Here is a 17,545-nt window from a genome sequence, read left to right on the forward strand (position 1 = left end):
TTCCTCACTTCGCATTATACTATCCACTAAACTACGACATCCCTTCCTTTCTTCCTCCTATTCGTCTTTTACCTTGAAATCCTTTCCCCTCTCTTTTCCTATTCTTTTTCCTAAATATTATATAATTTAATTATGCAATTTAAATCAATTTTAATTATTTTTAAACTAAAATTAATGAATTAAAATTATCCATTTGAAACATTTAGTAAATAAGAGAAGATCAAAGATAAAAGGTTATTAAATTAAAAGAAGCGTGAGATTGATGAGAAGTTATTAAATTAAGAGAAGATCATAGATAGATGGAAAGTGGACACAATTTAACCAGTTATCTCAGCCACTTTTTTTTTCTATAATTTAAACAATTATCTCTCCCACTTTTTTCTGTAATTTAAATAGTTATCTCTTCCATATTTTCTGTTTTATTTACCCGTTCATTCAACGTCCCGCTTATTTTAATTTAATAACTTTTCATCCTTCATCTTCTCTTATTTGTTAGTTGTGGACACAATTACTGTCTTTTTTTCATCATGAAACCTGAAAACGTAATTTTATTAAAATTTAAATCAATTTAATTCATCTATTTTTTAAATGGGTTGATTTTTAAGAAAATAATGTATTCATCTAAAAAATGTATGATTTTAAATCACTAGCTTTTTTATTAAAAAAAATTAAAATTGATATTATTGTATAAAAGTAAATTATATTAGGGAAGCTGTTTATAAAAGTTTTTAATTTTTAAAAATTGAATTAATTTAAAACATAAAAATTAAATTAATATTATTTTAATCATAATTTTTTTGTGATAATATATATATATATATATAATCATAATTATATATATATCGTTTATACTGTAAACGAAATAATTATGGATATATATCTCAACGAGATATGTGTAATTTTTTAAATTTTAAATATCTCATTTGCAAACGAGATAAAGTTAAATAAAATTATATCTTATCTCATTTACCGTGTAAAACGATACCTAAAATTATAAATAATGTTCAAAATACTTATTTTAATAAATAAAATAATTAAAATTTTTATTTAAAAAATATCCCCTTATAAAAGGGGTAGAAATAAATTTGATATAATTTTTATATAAAATAATTTTTATTATATATAATTTATAAAAATATATATTTATAATTACGAGATACCTAAACACAACATATCTTTGATTAAAGTATTCTACCATCTTAGTTAACCATTATATTTATTATTATACCTATTGAATTTATAAATAGATCGATTAATAGATAGTTTCTATTAATCCACTAGTTAATACAAGACAAGACAAAATTCCTTCTCATTCTACACGTCCTTTTTCTGAAAAATGGTTCTTTTTGCTTTCGGGAAATTTCATTTTGTTTCTTTTTCCTAAAAAGGAAATTCTAACCAATCGGGAAGTATGGATTATGGAATCTATAATTCTATATGAGAACAACTAGGGACCAAAATCATTTCAGTCAAAAATCAGTCAAAATGTGTTTGGGTTCTATAAAATATCGGGTTTTAGTTTGTGCTCCGTGATCTCAAGAGCGATTTTAAAACATATTATTTAAAAAGTAATTTTAATTAAACGATTTTATTTACTTTTTGGCTGGTCACGTCTTTGTTTCATATACTTTTCCACTCTATATTGTGTGCCACTCCAAACAAAAGTACAAAATTACTACAAACTACAAAGTACTACAAAGCATGTTCATGCTGAGCCAAAGTATCTTCATTTCATTCCTCCAATTAACCGCTTTTCCATTTTTGCTGGGACTGAAAAAGAAATAGGGATCATCTTCATGATAATGGGAACCCTCACCACCATAGACCCACTCTTCCACCTTTGCCGCGGACAAAATAATCTTCCAATTCAACAACGATCTTCCAATCACCACCACGAATTCAAACCCTTCTTCACTTGCTTTTCCACCAATAACAACAATGCATTTTCTTCCACCAACACCTTTTTCCACCCCCATAGGTTTCTTTCTCATGTGGTTGCTGCTTCTGAAATCGGCACGCCTACCGTGCAATCCTCCCCTCATCAATGCTCTGATGATCTGCTTTTCACCAAGATTTTCCCAATCAAGAGAACGCAAATGGTTCTCAACTTAACCTTCTAATATATGAAACAATGTTGTTTGAACACGAAAATATTTTTGATATGCATATGTGTTTTTGTTAATGTCTATGCGTGAGTATGTGCATGGTTTTCTAAGAAATTGTTGGGGAATATACTCGGAAGAGAAAAAAAGATTGATAATGGTATCCGTCAACTTATGTTACAAAATTTCCCCCTTACTTGTAACTTAACATGCTTTATGTGGAATGTATCTCAGCATATTTTGGCGTTTGCCATTACGGGATTGCTGTCTTGATTGTAATGAAATCTTGCAGATGGAGGGAATGATTTTCGTGAGATTAGATCAGAGTAAGGAATTGAGGAATTGGGAGCTTACAGTGGGTTGCAATCTACCTGGAAAATGGACTCTTCATTGGGGAGTTTCCTATGTTGATGACATTGGGAGGTACTTAGTACTTATTATTGTTGATTTCTCTTTATATTTACTATTTACATTTTGAGTATTTGTTTTGTTTCGGAGTGAGGAAAATAAATAAATAAATAACTAAATAGAATTCTCTTTTTCAAATCATTTCACACTGCTTATATTTTTTAAAATCATGAAAAAAGAAAATATGAAGACAAAACACAAAACAAATAAGCTCTAAGAACTCTCTTTCCTTTAAGTTTGAAAACCATGTTGTTGTATGTTAATTGATAATGTTAGTGACCCTATAATGTTCTTGATTCTTGCAGGGAGTGGGATAAACCTCCTTGTGATATGATACCGCCTGGATCTGTTACTATAAAGGTAGACAATGGCTTCATGGCCTGCCATGATCACTTATGCTGCGTGCTCATTATTCGCATGGCAAAAGTTTGAGTTGGAAAGTAAAAATTTCAGGACTATGCAATAGAGACACCCCTGAAAAAGTCATCAATATCTGCTGATGAAGGAGATACATTTTATGAAGTCAAGATTGATCTTAAGCCCGACAGCAAAATTTCCACAATTAATTTTGTTCTCAAGGTTTAGGTTTAACAATTACAAGTTGTATCTGTTTTGTTGTTAGTAGTAGATAACTTGATGGATCTTGGAATCCTTTTGACTGAACATTGTTTTTCTTCCTTTCGCTGCTTCCGTTTGCTACTTTGGTTTTCCGAATTTGGTTGATTTAGGATGACGAAAATGGAGCTTGGCATCAATATAAGGGAAGAGATTTCAAAGTTCCTTTGGCCAAATACCTTAAGACACCTAAAAGGCGCTTTAGTTTATGGCCAGGTTTCTGAAATCATTGCATGTTGTGATTTTATTTACTTTGCTAATAAAGTGTATATTACCTTCTCATTTTAGTGCTCTGAGGGTATCAAATTAATCATTATCCTGTGATGCAGCTCCTGATTTGTAGTTTCATTACTTGTAGGAGGTTTGACAAAGATATCTAACATTCTCCTGAAGTCAATAACAACAGTTCACAATGATCAAGATAAAAGCAGTGAGCTAATTAATCCAAAACAGGAAAATGGTCAACTAGAAGGTTTCTGTATAGAAGTGCCTATCACAAAGGAGATTGATTTCAATAACTCTGTTACTGTCTCTGTTAAAAAGTGTCATCAGTCTGAGACATTAAAAAATGTCCTATATTTAGAAACTGACCTACCTGGAGATATTGTACTTCACTGGGGACTTTGCAGGGGCAATTCAAGAAGGTGGGAAGTTCCACCTGGTCCTCATCCACCAGGAACAGTACCGTATAAAGACAGCTTTGAGATCTCAACTGCAGGTACAGTGCTGACAAACTGTGAATTTTTCTTTCAATGTTTTAGAACATAGCCTTAAGCTATCAAAATAATTTGAATTCTGTTCTTCCGCTGGCGTGGTCCTCACCATCCATGCATTCTATGAAGATATAGGCATGCTTAATACTTCCAATAGACTTTAAACTTGATTTTTGCACCATGTGATTTTCTGTTGCAAGAGGTTGATTTTGTTTAAATTATATGCAGACTACTGACCGGATGCATTGTACTCTCTCTTTCATTTTACTACAGTTTCTTTTTTAGACACTGATGTAAGTTTATATACCTTAATGGATACATGCATACTATTGAAGCAACATTGCATTCAAGAACTTTGTACTTGCTCTTGTTATTTTCCCTTATTATTTTTCTTTTTAAAAACTTAAAAGTTGAGTTATATTTTGTTGATGGGGATATAGACATTATTGTTGTAGTTAAATGTTTTTCTTTCTTTTTCTCATTATACATCTATTTGGCCATCCTATTTTGTAGGCAGGAGACAGTACAAAAGGATCTTCTCTACAAATCACTTTAGGCGAAGGGTTTTCAGGATTTGCTTTTGTTCTTAAGCAAAATGAAACTTGGTTCAAATGCATGGGAAATGACTTTTACGTCTCTCTCTTGGATTCTAATAGCATCCATAAAGAGGACCAACCAGAAGGTGTGGAGAGGGAAGTGACCAAGGGGACAAGTCAAGAAGCTTCTTTCCTTTCATTTACTGATGGAATATTCGGCGAAATAAGGAATTTGGTGACAGACATTTCCGCTAATAAGAACAGAAAGATAAAATCGAAAGAGCCACAAGAAAGCATTCTTCAAGAAATTGAAAGACTTGCTGCTGAAGCCTATAATATGTTCAAAAGCTCGGTTTCAACTTTCTCAGATGTAACTTCTACACTAGAGCCTGAGGCCACTGTTGTGGAGCCTGAGGCCGCTGTTGTGGAACCTGAACCTGCTGTTGGATCAAGAATATCGACTCTAGTTCCAAAAGTATGTTCTGCAGAAGGCACGGGATATGAAATATTATGCCAAGGGTTTAACTGGGAATCTCATAAATCTGGAAGATGGTATGTGGAGCTTAAGGATAAGGCTTCAGAGCTAGCATCACTTGGTTTTACTGTAGTTTGGTTACCGCCGTGCACTGAGTCTGTTTCACCTGAAGGATACATGCCAAGGGATTTATATAACTTAAATTCAAGGTACTACGTCAAAAGTAGTATAACCATTTAGTTGCTGGCATTAATCTTATTTTAGAACTTATAATAGAAGGACTAGTGTTATCCAAATTGCACTCCAAATATGACCATCATTCACTAAATTGAGTAGCAGATACTGTGGTTTTTCATCTGTATATTTATATAATACATGAGGAAACAATTGAGTAGAATGGAATGGAGATCCATGCCTGCTGTTTTGATATTCAAAATGGAATGGAGTAAAGTGACCACTCCGTTATTTAGAAATTAGTGTAGAAAGGAATGGAATGCATAGTTTTGTCATAAGAGAAGGGAAAAAAAAATGAGGAATTCTACGCTTCTCCCCATTTTGGGCGAAGAAAAATAAAATAATATGACGAAATGTTATAAAATTCATTTCATGCTTTTCCATTCCATAGTTTCCACTATTATGTATTCAAAAGTTGAAACTTTTAATTTTTTTCCTTCTCAGTCCATTCGATTTTCATCTCTTTCCACCAATCCAAACATAGTCTTAATCTTGAACTCAAAGGATAGATAACCAGCAAAACACATTCAAGAAAAGGAACTGGTGCATGAGTTGTAACAACCTTTCTTTTTTAATAAATATCAGATACGGAAACATTGATGAACTGAAGGATTTGGTGAAAAAATTTCATGAACTTGGAATAAAAACTTTAGGAGATGCTGTTTTAAATCACCGTTGTGCTCATTATCAGAATCCTAACGGTGTTTGGAACTTATTTGGAGGGCGTCTCAACTGGGATGAACGTGCAATTGTTGCTGATGATCCTCATTTTCAGGTTTGTTAGTGAAAGTTCTGGATGTGTGTTTTGTAATTTATTCTCTCTAACTTCGTATTAATTAGTAATAATCCTAAATCAGAATCAGATAAAGGGTTCTCTACTTTCTCTATAACACTCCTAGTGAATGTTCGGGTTGTATGATATTGTTATATTGCTGGGTGAACTTTGATACATAATTGATGTCATTCCTTGCCATACAGGGTAGGGGAAACAAGAGTAGTGGAGAGAATTTTGATGCTGCACCAAATATTGATCATTCACAGGAATTTGTGAGAAAGGATATTATAGAATGGTTATGCTGGTTGAGGTTGATATCTCATACCCCTTCTTTTTTCCTTTCTTAGTATTAACAGAAGTGCTGTCAGGGAAAATTTTGATACAGTTGCACAATCAAATTTTTTGGTAGAGCATAGATTCTAGTCAAATTATGAGTCGTGTTTCCCTATTATGTTACCTTAGAAAGGTGGCAAGGCGTATGTAGGGCTAGAATCTGATGGAATTGCTTGGTAATATGTTAAAAATGAGCTATGTCTTGACTATGGACCAATAGCTATCTGTTGGCCTGGTACACACTTGATTAGGGCATGCTATTTACTCTCTGCTTTCCCAAAATGTCAGGGATAGATTTGAAATTTAGAAGTATTCATAATGAATTCTGTGTGCTTCTTTATGGTGTAATAGTCAACTGACCAATAGTCCGCCCATTTCTTCTTTTCCTTTGTTCTCTCTATTTTTGGGAAGAGAAGCACAGTGGAGTCTTTATACTAAGTAGTATTTCTAAATCGATGAATATATGTTGCTGAATTGCTGCTGATCCCAAATGGACAACCTATTAAGCCCGATTTGTAACTATCCCAGTACATGTAGGACCGGGACTTTAAGGCATAGAGATGGAGAAACCTTGTCTCCACTGTTCCCATATTCTGGGTGGACCGAAAATATAGAGAAAAACTATCTTGAGACATAAATAGGTTTATTATTTTTTGTTTTGGGATAGTATCAAAATTCGAAACACAGCCTTACAAATAGGTATCTCCAATCTTTCTTTTGAGGAAGCTAAACTGAACAGCATTACAGATTTAGATGCTCGGAAGGACTCTCTTTCTCATAAAAATCAGATATCTGAGATCATTTGCACTTTGTCGATTAGTGGCCCTAACTAGTCCTACTCCTGTGTCCTGTAAAGTTTCATTAAAATTATGTTTTTCTATTATGATTGTTATTTTGGTTTGGATAGAGCATACAGTTTCTTATATTTTGTGACTTTCAGAAAAGAAGTTGGATATGATGGATGGAGGCTTGACTTTGCCAGAGGATTTTGGGGTGGCTATGTAAAGGACTACATTCAGGCAAGTGACCCTTATTTTGCTGTAGGAGAGTTTTGGGATTCCCTGAGTTACACAGATGGTGAATTGGATCATAATCAAGATGCTCATAGGCAGAGGATAGTTGATTGGATCAATGCTACCAATGGCACTGCTGGTGCATTTGATGTTACAACCAAAGGGATTCTTCACTCTGTAAACACTTACTCAGGCATTTCTTATTTTAACAGCGTCTGTTCAATTTTTTATTTTTATTTTTTGTATTTTCCATTCCATTTACCCCTTTTGCACGTTTTAAGAGCTGACATATTTCAATGGTTTACTTACCTCAAGTTTCACCTATTTTTTGAAAGGGTGAAAAAATGTGCTTTTGACATTGTTCTAGCATATGCATGCTGTTAACATTTGTTTTGTCTGACAAAACCTTGAGAATTGGCGCCTCTTATTTTTTCCTGGAGAATAGAATAGACGATCAACCGTAATGTCTAACAAGCTGGTCCCTTTGCTATATCATCAAAAGGATTTTAGGACATAGATGGATCTATTTCTAGGTAGTTCAAATTGGCCTCTATCAAAAACACAATCAAGACAAATTCCAGCAAAAAGCTGACAAGGGCTTAACTTGTCCTACCTTGTATTTTATATGTATTTTTAAGTTTTGATTTGATGGACCAATTAGTGAGAGGTTAAGCTCAATTGAATCATTTGATAAGTCTTGCACACAATGAAAGTTATGCTCCAAGGGTGTGCTCAACTCCTTAGTTTTGTACTTTACTTTCTCGTGCACTTTAATCCTTAATCGTATTTTTGAAATTTGTCTCCATTTAGGCATTTGAAACATGTGAATACTGGCGATTGTCTGATAGCGGTGGAAATCCACCAGGAGTTATGGGGTGGTGGCCATCTCATGCTGTTACCTTTATTGAAAATCATGACACTGGTTCCACCCAGGTTTGAATTTACACCTTGGCAAAATTCAAAACTTACTGTTAGTCATTTTGCTTGGAATTTCTTAAGACTTTTGGTGTAAATCTGCATTATTGCATGCAAATATTTAGTTGAATAGTAGTCTAATCAATCAAACCTTGTAATATTTTGAGTTTAGTTTTGATGAGCAAACGTTATTTTGAATAATCATTCAAGTAATAGGTGTAAAAGGTGATTACTTTTGCAAATATGGTAATAGTTGAATGGATATTTGTGTAAAAGTTTCTTTTACGGGTTTAATTTGTGTGGACTTCAATGTATTAAAGTTTTACCTAGACCACCAAATTATATACTACCACATCATCACAGTAACCATCTTCCACACACTCACTGTTTGACTGCTCTTCCATGATGGATTTCATTGATTATACCTTGATATTCTTAGCGCATTTTACATAAAATCTATATAACTATCCATGAGTTCATCATAAAAAATCTCTAGAAAATATTAGTAGATAAGATTGAAGCTTTTGTTAATTGTTTAGCTATTTGTAAGTGAATTTCGGATAACTCTTTTGGAACTGTTAATACAATGAAGCCAAATTTCGAATAATAGGCATTTTAGTATTGAGATATCATACTGAAGTTATGATGCTTGCAGGAACCCTTATCATTTTGCTATGGTTTGGTAATGATAAAAGTATTAACTCTCTTTTATCAACATCAAGTAAAATATTTTTAATATGTTCTCCTGAAGGGTCATTGGAGATTTCCAAGTGGAAAAGAAATGGAGGGATATGCTTACATTCTTACTCACCCTGGAACTCCATCAGTGTTCTTGGACCACATTTTCTCTCACAATAAAACAGAAGTAGGAACACTTATATCTATCAGGACTAGGAACAAGATCCACTGCAGGAGTGTGGTAAGTATAAGAATATATCCGTGCTTGAATACTGGTAATGTATAGGAAACTTTCCAATATTTTTTGGGAATGTGTGTGGTGTTATGCATTTTTGGTATGCATCCTTTTTTCGTTAATAGTTGTTTTTATAATCTTTCTGGTTGTTTCTCTCTATAGTGCTTGGAAGATATAGTATAGAGTTTAATTAAAATCCTCTATGAATTGACAGTAACATCCAATCAAGTGTTGTTATATACACACAATTAGTTAACTTTACCCCAATTGTCTATAAACTATTTTTTGTTTATGTAACAATACCTAGATGAATGCCTATGTAATATTGAACATTGATAGTGCTTAGAAATTAAACTCTCTTGTGTATGTGCATGCACGTAGAAATAAATATCATATGCATGCTTACAAGTTCATGACTCTCTTAATTAAACAGTGAGGGTATTATTTAGTTGTTAATTAATATGATGTTATGCACAAATACTGGATTTGATATTGTTGGAAAACTGACCTTAATCTTTGCATATGCTTTAAGGTTCAGATTGTTAAGGCAGAATGGGATGTTTATGCATCTATCATTGATGAAAAAATTGCCATGAAGATTGGACCTGGCCACTTTGAACCCCCTGCTGGCTCCCAAAACTGGTCCTTAGCTATTGCGGGAAGAGACTATAAGATTTGGGAGGCAAAAAATAACTTATTTCATCATTACTCATTAGTATATAGAAAGGTATATAGTATGTTTATGAACAAGAAAGTAAGCTTATGTACTCGAGGATAATATGCTGTAAAATTCGGATATGGCAGGCTCCAATATTAGAGTGAGTTTTGTCACGCTATTAGTCACATAGCCATCTAAGCAACACAACCAAGAAGGTTGCGTAAAAAGGTCGATTACCTCCAAAGGCAAGATTGGCAAGCTTATTTGGAACTTGCTGAATGTGAATGTGTTGGGGGGGGGGGGGGGGGGGGAAAGTAAGAAATGAGTTGTATACATGCTATATTTTCAATAGTAGGATATTCAGATTCTTAATGGATAATAGTGTAAAAGGTCATTCTAAAATGATTATATTACGGTGATGATTATATTGATGTGGTTTTTTTTTTTTTGTGTCTTTGAAAAAAATTAGAACATAGGGGCTAAAAGAAAATACAAAACAAGAATCAAGTTGGCAATACTAAGTCCCTACTGAAAACGTCTCGCAACTGTTGCCAAGACTCCAGCCGCTCCACCAAATCAATCCCATCCCAAGCCCCTCTCTTAGCTAGCAGGTCAGCAGTTGAATTTGCTTCCCTTCTCACTAGACTAAAATGAACTTTCCAATTCAAAGCCAACTCTTTAATTTTCAACACTAGATCACCATCAGTGTTAGTTGGCCGATCAGAATCAAATTGAAGTCTTAGATAAACTTTCATCGAGTCAGTTTTGATTATATGAATGATTTTAACCCACATTCCCAAGTAAGAACCAAATCCCTCCAAAGAGCAAAAAGTTCACACCTGAAAATTTTCCAATTAGGGAGACATCCTGAGCAACCTTTTCTCCAAGTTCTATTTTTATCCCAAAGAAGACAACCAAATCCCTCAAGATTGTACTCATGTAAATGTTGGCATCACAATTTATTTTGACCATATCTTTTGGAGGAGGAGACCAAACCACACTATCATCAGGTCAGGTTCATGAAGGAGGTGGTTTGAGTGGCTGAAATTTTCCAGCTCCTGAGCAAGCCTCCTGGCAGAGAAGGTAACTTTATGATCAGACCACTCCTCTTCGGGATTAAAAATTTGCTAATTTCTATTACGCCAAATCTATTATATACCTGCGAAAAAAGTGAAATCAGCTTGCACCATCCGACGCTGGAAAATATCCAAGGGGTTCACTAAACCAGTCATAGAGCTGCTGATGCCGAACAATGACACACCCAGAATGGACCACACGTTTCAAGCTGATAACACTCAAAAAAGCAATGATAAGCTGACTCTTTTGACCATTGCAGCGAGGGTAGAGATCCGGCATTGCTATCTCGCACCGAAATCGAAAAGCTACTGTGGCAAGTTCCTGGATGCAGAGCCAAACAAGAACCTTCAATTTTTCTGGAATTTTTGAGCGCCACAACCAGTTTCAATTGATGTGGGTATCCCAATGGTATTTCCTTTGCAAGGGCCAAATATATCCCTCTTTTGTTGAGTAGGTTTTGGTAGAGGATGAAGACCACCACCATCCAGGGTTACCACCAATGTGAGGAGTCATACCAAGAATGAAATTTTTAATATCCAAGGAAAGAGGAGTGGTCAACGAATCCAAATGCCAAACAAAATTAAAACAAATATCTTCTAGGTTAATGTGAATATCTGAAATGTGGACATAAGAGAGAAGTTTTCCAATATACCTAAGAAGACTCCAAGAATCATGCCAAACTGATTGATGAAGGGAGCCTATACACCAAGAAAAATCATCCTTCAAAAATTAAGCGCCAAAGCAACACTATGTCAACAGTTAGAAGCGTTTGTGGGAATCTTAAAATCCAAGCTACAACAACGCTCTATGTATTTTCTTGACATGAGTGTAACCCATAATTTATCCTTAAAGAATTTGCCAGACCAGCTTGCCTAACAAAGCCAAATTCACACAGTGAGCATCTCTAAAACCAAGGCCACCATATTTCTTGGGAGCGATAAGAGTTTCTAACTAGAAAGTCTACTTCGGATCTTTTTAATAACATCATGTGCCCCTCTTTTAGAGATACGAGAATGATTAAGATCTACTCCAAGATACTTTTTTAAATTTTGAGTAAATTTGATGCTAGAGATACCAGTAAATATGCTTGTGAATAGATGAGACATTCTTTGAATATAGAGCCTTTGATTTGTGGAGATTAACCTTCATGTCGAAAGCCTTGCAGAAAGTGTTAAGAACATCCATAATCAATGCAACTTGGGACATTGTGGCCTTACAAAAAAGGAGGTCATCAACAAACATAAGGTGAGAGATAGACTGGCCCCCTCGAGAAATAACTATCGAAGACCAAATTCTATTTGAAACTTTATGAGCAATCAAGTAAGCTAACCGCTCTATGCAAAGCAGAAAGAGGTAAGGGGACATGGGATCTCCTTGCCTTAAACCACGCTTAGGGCAAAAACTGGGAAGTCTACTGCCATTCTAAAGAAGAGAGAGAGATAACGAGCAAACACAGTTCATAATAAGTCTAATAGTGCTTTGAGGAAAACCAATACTGCTTAGAGAATGCTCAAGAAACAGCCAATCTATTATGTCAAAGCCTTTTCCAAATCAATCTTAAAAGCCAAAGCACCTTCCTTGGATTTGGATCTCTTCATAAAGTGCAAAATTTCTTGTGCAATGATGATGTTGTCCGTAGTTCCTCTCCCAGGTATAGAATCCCCTTATAAAAGGCCTATAATCTCTTCAAGATACGGACGAAATCTATTAACAATCACCTTTGTGATAATCTTATAGACCACATTACACAAACTGATAGGCTGAAAGTCCCTCATGTGGTTAGCATTCTCAGTCTTGGGAATAAGAAAAATCAGTGTCTCAAACACATATCGATCAATAAGTTCTCCGGAGAAGGCTCTCTGAACAATATACCAAATATAGTGAGCAATAAGATCCCAATATTCTTTAAAAAGGAAAGCTTGGAATCCATTAGGTCCAGGAGCTTTATAAGAATTCATTCCCATCACAGCATTCTTCACATCGACAAGGGAAACGGGCTCAGTCAGCCGTCAGCCGATTGCAAGCATTAGAGCTCAACTGAGGGAGAGGAATGTTCCCAGAGCATCAATATCAACTTGTTCTTGAGAATAAAAAAGACCTTGAAACTTGAAAGAACTTAATTGCTTTCGCTTTGACTATATCATTCTCAATGATCCAAGTTCCATCATCCAAAAAAATACATTGATCCTATTCTGTTTCTCCTTACAAGTGTCTGCAAATAGAAAAATTTGGTGTTTCTATCATTGAATTTTACCCACTGCTCCCTAGATTTCTGATACCAAAGAATCTCTTTTTGAAGAAGAATTCTATTATATTCCTCATTCAAACTTCTTTCCTCTTTCCAGAACATTGAAGAGGATGAATTCTTTAACAGAGACTGAACATGCTTAATCTTATCTTCCAATTTCTTCTTTCTGACAAAAATATTGCAAAAAATCTCCTTATTGAACTTGGTCGCCCTTGCCAAACCTTCTAAAGGCTAGAGGTCACCAACAAAGAGCCTTTCTTCCAAGCATTATTTCCTATACCAGCAAACCCAGGATGGATTGTCCAAGCAGCTTGGAATCTAAAAAGTCTTGGTTCAGACAACTTTTTAAAAACTCTCTGGTTTCGAATAAAAATGAGACACTGATCCGAAAGCAATCTATTAAGCACCTCCACATAAGTTTCTGGAAAAAGGTTACACCATTCTAGGTTGGTTAAAATACGATCCAATTTTTTAGCAATATCCATGCCCCACGCACCCTTTTGTACCAGGTAAATGATCTCTCAATAGCACCTAGGTCCATTAAGTCACAATATTCCACTGTTTCGGAAAAGAAAGCAGCTCTTTGGGTATGAAATTTCTCCCCTTTGACCTTATTTGGAAGTAGAATATCATTAAAATCTCTTGCAACAAGATATGGACAAAAAATGTTATCAGCTAAAGATTTGAGAAAGCTCCATAGCTCTGTCCTTTGACCAACAATAGGACTGCCATAAACAGCGCTGAAGCACCAACTACTGCAACCCCAACGAACTTCAATGGTAACACATTGATTATGAATACTTCAAACACAACACTGATTAACTGGAAATTTGGTTAGGACCCAAATTCCGCCACTGTGACCTAAAGCTTCAGAGCAACCAATAACACAATAGCCAAGCCCAGATCAAAAGGATCTAACTCTATCAAAGATGACATGAGTTTTTAACAAAATAAAAAAAGCCATACTATATTTTCTAATAAGCTCTTTGTAATAAACCCGAGCCATTTTATTAGAAGCTCCTCTAACATTCCACTTCAAACAATTCAAAACTATCCATAAAATGAATAATGAAGATAAAGAAGAACCAACCACAGATCATTCTATGGGCATGTGAAGCTGCTCCTTGCTACAGCTACTAGAAGGTGCTTCAGGCAGTCTGGCACCATGCATATTTTTTGTCATAACTGTTTTCGTTGTCGGAAAAGCTTGCAAAGATATGGGCCTTGTTCTTTTCCTAAGATAAAAAACTGATGGAGTTGAGGATTCTGTCCCTTTACGAAGTACAACGTCATTTTTCTTTTCGGTCTGGCCTTGTTTAATATCACTAGGTTTGTTTTTTGATTTGTTGCTATATGGGCCAAGCTCAGTAGATCTTTTGGCACCCTTTTTAGACCATTACCTCCCTTAGAAGATGGACCTATAGCAGATGGGTCCACTTTCTTTTAGCCTTTTCTATTTGAAACTCGAACCCACTCTCCCTTCTCAACCAATTCCTTTGATTTAGGAGGATTTTCATGCAACATAATCTCTTCTAAATTCTAATGCTTCCAATCCCTGATTATTTGCCTCACCATTATTATTCTTACCAAATTCAAACAAGCCTCGATTTCGGTTCTGATCCATTTCACTTTTTCTACCCTCTGCCAATGACACAGGTTGCAGCGGCACCGTCACAGTCGGCTCCACATCCTCTTTTACACCACGATCCTTGTTGCAATCCTCCTTAATATGGCAAAAGCAATTGCATTTTCGACAAATAAGATCCAAATTTTCATACTCAATAGTAAATTTTGGCTCCATCAACAATAATTTCAGAGACCACTGGAAGACCCAAGTCGATCTAAATACACGCTCGCATAAACTTTTTTCTTTCCACTTCCTTTGTAGCTAGATCAATTGTGATAGGTGTCCCTATGCCCGAAGCTATTCTCCTCATAACTCTTTGTTGGTAATACAATATGTTCAAGTCTGTAATGCGTATCCAAACTGGAGTGGAACCAAAAGATTTTTCATTTGGTTAAAAGGTAGCGGACCATGGTTTCATCGCCACAAAATAGCCACAATCATCCAAGGTCCACCTATCAGGATCTTGTCCCTATCTTCTGCCAAGTCATACTTCACAAGGAAGTATCCAAACCCCACATCCATAATGTCATAACCTCCTTTTAGTCTCCATATGCTTTTCAACCAATGAACAAGAGCAATGCAATTGAAGTGTTTGCCGAGCACTTTGATAAAAATGAAACCTAATAGGGCTCCGCCAAGACCTTCCGTCCTTCTTTAGAGAACATAATGACAGGAGGAGAAAGATCTCTTTGTTTTCCAGACACCACTGCAAGTAAGTCTCTATCCAAAGAGTCATCAACAACCAAAGGCTTCGATTGTAAATTTCCTACTACTTTGTCTTTGAAGGAGACTTTGGATCCCTTAACCCCCTCCATAGTCCATACACTGGAAGCACCCACCCCATCACTCTCCCCCTCATTATTACCGACGATATGATCGGAAGTCTCACTGTGTTTCCCTCTCTCATCGCTCTGCTCTCTTCCGCTCGCACATTTTCTTTCTTCACCGCTCATGTCTAATCTTCACAGTCTAAAGTTGGTCACGTTGATTATAGCATTTTAAAAAGTATGGTTAAAATTAAAGTAATATCTTTGTATTGTTAAATAATATTTTTTAAATAGTGTTTCTTCAAAAAAGTGTTACCAAAATATTAAAAAAAAATCTAATTTTAATGGTGGGTAAAGTTCTATTTTGATTACCAATGTTCGGACTAAATCGTAATTTGGTTTCTAATGTTTCAAATGTCATATTTTAATCTTAAAAAGTTTTAAACGGACTTAATGTTGTCCCGCTATTAAATTTGACACGAATAATTAACATATGAAATATGCAATAATATTCAATTAAGTAAAATTGACACTCCAACGATCACCAATATAAATAATTTTTTTTAGATTTTGGAGCGTTGTTGATTGATTGTTAGGGTTTGAGATTTTATACAAAAAAGAGAATCAAAAGAAAAGTGTTACAAAAAAATTTTGTTTGGTTATATTTTTCTAACACGTAAAAATAAGAAGATTTAATTAACTAAAAATGTTGTTAACATTCATGTCACTTATTCCATTAATTATTCATATCAAATTTAAAGGTGGAACAACATTACATCCGTTTGAAACTTTTTGGAATTAAAATCAGATGTTTAAAATGTTAGGGGTCTAAACTAGAATTTAGCTCAAACGTTGAAGACTAAAAAGTAATTTACCTTTTTAACAATACTTACATAAGAAGTTCTTGGGCCAGCAGATTTTAGTAGTTTTGGTCATCATTTGGCCAGTACAAAGACTAAATTATCTTTAACAAATAAATTTTACTAATTTATGAGTGTAAACTCTGAAAAATGTAGGTACAACTGTATTGATTCATGCAAAATTTTAATAAATATATGTATAAATTGTATATTTTTTGTGTGCAAGACGTCTGTAAATATAAATACAAATTATTACTAACCAAATGCAAATAAAAAATTAATAATATTTCCTAGTCATATAACATTGCTATTTACATAGCTACCATAGTGAATTCACCTGGTGTAAATATATACATTTTGACGCATAGAGATGATAATGTATACCCATGTTCAAAATCTACTTAATATACTAAAACTAGATTTTTCCCTAACTAATAAAAGTGAGGTGTCAATTTCTCATGAATCCGTTTTTCCTCCAAAATGAGTACACTATTCTCTCTTCTAAATTTATTTTAGAAAAATATCTTTATTATAATTATATCTTAATTAGCATTTAATGAATAATGCATAATTATAATAATTTAGAAAAATATCTTTATTATAAATATATAAAATTAATATTTAATGCATTATTAAACTACTTATCAATTATCAATCGAAAATATTTTTAATTATTTTAATAATAATAATAATAATAATAATAATAATAATAATAATAATAATAATAATAATAATAATAATAATAATAATAATAATAATAATACAATATGATATGATAATGGCACCGGTTGCTCTAATCATGATAAAAAAAATTTATTCTAATCATGATATGATAAAATCTTATGATATTACAAAACAAATATATGTTGTCTAACGTAAATAATACAAAATTAATTTAATAATAACCAATTTATATTTTTCTTCTAAATCTATTTTAGAAAAATATATTTATTATAATTATATAAAATTAATATTTAATGTATTATTGATGCCAGGACATCTTGGCTAGTTTCACAAGCCATTTTTAGTTTGTTTTAGAGTAATTTCATGCATTTCTTAAGCAATAAGTAAGTATTTGGATGAGAAATTCATGCTTGTCTTGATTCAATCAAACATTGTTAATTTTGTGCATTTTCATGAGATTAATGCAAAGAATTATTTGATGCTATGAACGATGCATTATCTTGTGATTAAGGCAATACTTTGATGTATTTTATTTGGTTGATGATAGGTAAAAAGAAGCAAAAGAAGGGAAGAGAAGAAGAAGAGCAAGCAA

At 33.9% G+C, this 17,545-nt stretch overlaps 1 long non-coding RNA gene and 1 pseudogene across 1 annotated transcript; one reads left to right on the forward strand and one right to left on the reverse strand.

Annotated features, from left to right (window-relative positions):
- Positions 1–1,695: 1,695 nt before the first annotated feature.
- On the forward strand, positions 1,696–9,987 carry LOC112779236 (alpha-amylase 3, chloroplastic-like; annotated as a pseudogene).
- A 94-nt stretch (positions 9,988–10,081) lies between these two features.
- On the reverse strand, positions 10,082–11,368 carry LOC112775159 (uncharacterized). The gene is made up of 2 exons (XR_003189475.3): positions 10,850–11,368; positions 10,082–10,761 (listed from the first exon to the last, which is right to left on the reverse strand). It is a non-coding gene; the product is annotated as an uncharacterized lncRNA (long non-coding RNA).
- Positions 11,369–17,545: the final 6,177 nt, after the last annotated feature.

Source organism: Arachis hypogaea, chromosome 19, assembly GCF_003086295.3.
Source record: "Arachis hypogaea cultivar Tifrunner chromosome 19, arahy.Tifrunner.gnm2.J5K5, whole genome shotgun sequence".
In the NCBI taxonomy this organism is placed as follows: Eukaryota; Viridiplantae; Streptophyta; class Magnoliopsida; order Fabales; family Fabaceae; genus Arachis; species Arachis hypogaea.